Raw genomic sequence first — 4,917 nt, 5'->3', positions numbered from 1 at the left:
TCCTTGGCTTTCATAAACAATAAAGTAAAAGTAAAACATAATTCCCAGAATCTGTTGGCTATTTACACAAAAAGCTAAACTATAATCAGTAATGAAAACCAGATGTGACAGAATGTTGAAATGAACTGTTTCGCTCCATTTTGGGGCTGAAACCTCAAAATAATAAAAATCACATTTGAATTTAGGTACAGCTAAACATGCATGACTTCAAATGAGTAGTCAAAAACTAGTTTTGTGATTGTTAATCTCTTATCCTCATTCAGTGCATAAAAGATTTGGAAGTTTGAGAGAAAAGTTGGATAAAAAAGGATTTGTATAGTGAGTCATTGTTCTCTGGGATTCCCTCCCCAAGAGGGAGAAGTCAGAGAAGAGATGTCCCTTTCTTACCTCATTCCTGGGAAATTAGGTTTCTTGGACACCATGAGGAGAGTTTGATGTGTTTCCCTGTTGCATCAGGTGACACAGTAGGTGGCTGTCTAAGAAATCAAGATTCATAACAGTGTAGTGAACTAAGTTCCCTGGGAATGGAGAAAAGGGGACAAGACTGCGCTGAGTCTGGCCTGCACTCCATGTTGTTATGGTGAAGGGGATGAATGTTTCCTATGGACCAAATGTAGGTCCCTTTCAACAGAGAAAACACGAGCATTTTTAAGAGCATCCCTTAAGGTATAAGAGAACTTGACCAGAAAGAAGTTGGAGGTACTATTTTGGAGGCAGAAGGGACTCTAGGGACAATATAAGAAATCAGTTAAGAAAAATGTTGCTTCTTTCAAGGCTACTACTAAAGAGAGATCCTCAAAGACTGCGCTCCGCTGTGGAACTCACCAAAGTGATACATGACAAAAACAACTGCGGTGCTCAGAAAGTGGTGACACCAAACAGCTTAAATTCAAGAACACACCTTGAATGTTTTCTTCGAGTGAAATTTTTATGCCTTTCTTAACTTTACCTCCTTTGATCTCATCCATATGCCAGTTGTGGAAGGGTCAGAAACTGTTAGAAAGATGGAAAAGGGGGTGGAGAGAGAAATCCTGCCAAGCTTTTTCCTTCATTTCCCACTTCAGGAGACCAGCCTGGGTAGTTCCAAGGAGAAACAAAACTAACCTAATACTAAATTTGAAGTGTTAATTATTATGCCTGAAAGAATATATTAGTTATGGGAATGAAACTATGATCTATGCCTTGAAGTGGCTGGGAGACCTTTCATTATTGTGTGTGTGACTGGGATGTCACGGGTTTGCCCAAGATTTCGTCAAGGGGCAGGCTAAATACCAACCCCATGCAATAGATCTGAACACTGAACAAAGGGAAAAATCAAATGGTTTCTCATTGTCCCACAAGAACCTCTTCTTCATCAAGATGTTTACACAGGTGAATAATCCGACTACTACTTGTTCTCTTTTCCCAGGCAATAGAAAAACAGACATGTCTAGTATCTTAAAACTTTTACCTGTCTTTAAATTTGAATTTAAAAAAGCAATAAAGGGATGAAAAAAATCAGGTGAAACTTGAAGTAATTTTACTTTATACAGTATTGAAGCATGTTATTTTCATTTATTTTCTGGAAGAAGAGAGTTAGAGAAAGTTTGAAGGAGAATTTTTTCTACCTATTTAATATAATCTTCTGTGCTGAATATAACCATACATACGTGCATCACTTTCCTCCTTTAATGCTATTTTAATGCTTATTCTAAAAACATATTTTATTAATTAAATGAGTCCAGTGAAACACATTTGTTAGGAGAATAGATATTATATGAAATGGTAATGTTAAGGGCTATCTCTGCTCTGGCTAACTGCGGTTTCACAGACTAAATTATTTGTTCTAGGTAAAGTCCCATGTTTTTTGCTTTCTCCTAATACAAGCCTAAATTATAGAATGCTGATATCCATGAGAAATACTTGAAGAAATGAAAGCAAAAATCTGGAGGTGAACCAAATTCTCTCCCTATGCAAGGCAACCAACAAAGTACTCAAGTTGAGTACTAGAATTTGAGGAGTCTTCCCTATCAAAATCAATCACTGATATTCATGCGGTGACTGCTTTAGGCATTTGAAAATCATGCAGGTTGGCATTGACTGAGCCATTCTTGCAGTAGAATGTTTCTGCCATGTATTTTTCACCAACATTTTTTGTAAAGGTCATTTAAGGCTTTAAATCTTAGAGAAGTAAAAAATAAGTTTAATTTTTTTCCTATGACATATACACTAGTTTAATTTTTCATCTGAGGTGCAATGCTCTCTTTTATTTCTATTTTCTTATTGTGGTAAAAACATTTAACATGAAATCTACACTCTTAACAAACTTTTTTGTGTACAATGCAGTATTGTTAATTCTAGGCATTATGTTGTGCCTCAGATCATTGGAACTTACTCATCTTGCATAACTGGAACTTTGTACCTTTTAAATAGCAACTCCTCATTTCTTCCTACCCCAAGCTCCTGAAAATCATCATTCTACTCTCTGTTTCTATGAGTTTGACTACACAAGATACCTCATATAAGGGGAATCATGTGGTATTTTTCCTTCTTTTACTGGCTTATTTCACTTAGCACAGTGTCCTCAAGGTTCAACCATGTCATCTCATATGGCAGGATTTCCTTCTTTTTTAAGGTTGAATAATATTTTATTGTATACCATATTTTCGTTATTGATTCATCTGATCAGTGGGCTTTTAGGTTATTTCTGCATCTTGCATATTTTGAATAATACTGCAATGAACATGGCAGTGCAAATATCTCTTTAAGATAATGGTTTAAATTCTTTTGGATATACACCCAAAACTGGGATTATCATATGGTAGTTCTATTTTAAATTTTTTGAGGAATTGCCATACTGCTTTCCATAATGACTGTATCCTTCTGTATTACCACCAATGGTGTATACAGGTTTGAATTTCCCCACATCCTCACCAATGCTTGTATTTGTTTTCAAATTGCCATTCTGACAGTGTGAGGTGAAATGTCATTGTGGTTTTAATTTGCATTTCCTTGATTATTAGTGATGCTGAGCATTTTTTCATATGCCTGTTAGCCATGTGTATGTCTCCTTTGGAGAAATGTCTGTTCAAATCCTTAGCCCATCTTTAAATGGGTTATTATTATTATTATTATTATTGGGGCTTTTCTTTGCTAATGGGGTGTAGGACTTCCTTGTATATTTTGGATATTAATCCCTTATAAGATATATGGTTTGCATATTTTCTCCCATTCTGTATGTTGCCTTTTCATTTTATTGTTTCTTTTGCTATGCAGAGGCTTTTTAGTTTGATGTAGTTCCACTTGTCTAATTTTGCTTTTGTTGCCTGTACTTTTAATGTCATATCCAATTAATCATTTCCAAGGTTAATGTCATGAGGCTTTTCCCCTGTGTTTTCTTCTGGGAGTTTTATAGTTTCAGGCCTTACATTTGAGGCTTTAATCTATTGTGAATGGAGTTTTATTAATGTGTAAGATTAAAGTATATTTTCATTTATTCTGCATGTGGATATCCAGTTTTCCCAACACCATTTTTTTGAAGAGACTAGCTTTTTCACATCGTGTGTTCTTGGTACCCTTGCCAAAGATCAATTGCCTGTATATGCATGGATTTATTTCTGGACTTTCTATTTTATTCTATTGTTTTAAATGTCTGTCTTTATGGCAGTACTATACTTTTTAAATTACTGTAGCTTTGTAATATATTTTGAAACCAGAACATGTGGTACCTACAGCTTTGTTCTTTCTTGAGATTTGTTGACTATTCAAAGTCCTTAATGGCTCTAAATGAATTTTAGGATAGATTTTTCTCTTTCTGTAAATAATGTCTTGGTATTTTAACAGTAATTGCATTGAATCTAGAGATTATTCTGTGTAGTATGGCCATTTTAATAATAGTAAGGCTTTAAATTTTAATAATATTAAGGCTTTCAGTTCAAGACCACAGGATTTTTTTCATTTATTTGTGTCTTTAACTTCTTTTATCAATATTTTACAGCTTTTAGTGTAAAAGTCTTTCACTGTCTCTGCTAAGTCTATTCCTAAGTATTTTAGGGCTTACTACATGTAAGGTTATGTTATCTGAAAACAGAGATAATTTTCTTCTTTTCTGATTTGGATGTCTTGTATTTATTTTTCTTACATAATTGCTCTGGCTAGGACTTCTATGACTACGTTGAATAGAAGCAAGAGTGGACAGTTTACCTTGTTCCTGATTTTAGAGAAAAAGCTTTCAGCTTTTTACCATTGAGTATGATGCTAGCAGTGGGTTTTTGATGTATGGCCTTTATACTTTCCCTTTGCCGAACCTGTGGGGGATGGGTTATGGTGACTGTGTGCTAGTCCAACCATCATTTTTACTCTCATTCTCCCCAGGCATTTAGAATATGCTATATCCTATAAGTGCGTTGACATGAGAGACATAAGAGCCAGTACCTTGGGAAACACCTGAAAATTTTGAGGCATTGCATATGCAGTCCAATTATTTCCCTCCCCTGGGAGAAGCTGGGAACTGGGGGTTTTCTTCTGATCTTCTGGTCTTACGCCAAGAGTAGGGGTGATGGTGAGATGGTATCTTGAACTTTCCTACTGGTTTCAATGTGGCTGATTTTGCCCTGTACAAAAGGGCAGTGGAAGAGTGCAAGAGCCTCTCAACTAGTCTGTGGGCTTCTCACAAAGGAAATCTGTACATGTCTTGTTGAATTGGTGTATTCTTTGGGTGAATGAGAGTCCAGCTTTATTTTCTGCCATCTGACTGATGTCATTCCTTCCATAATGTTTTCTTAATTCCTTCCATAATATTTGTGTTTCTATGATGCTGAAATTTTTGCTGAGTTTGAATAATAGATTAAAAGGGATACAATAATAATGTTTCTTATAATAATTTTCTTACTTGAAACATTTACTACAAATATTAAATATTATGTCTACTTAAAGTCT

Source organism: Mandrillus leucophaeus, unplaced genomic scaffold (assembly GCF_000951045.1).
Source record: "Mandrillus leucophaeus isolate KB7577 unplaced genomic scaffold, Mleu.le_1.0 Scaffold754, whole genome shotgun sequence".
NCBI lineage: Eukaryota > Metazoa > Chordata > Mammalia > Primates > Cercopithecidae > Mandrillus > Mandrillus leucophaeus.
The sequence above is the reverse complement of the archived record's forward strand: the minus strand, read 5'-3'. Positions refer to the sequence as shown.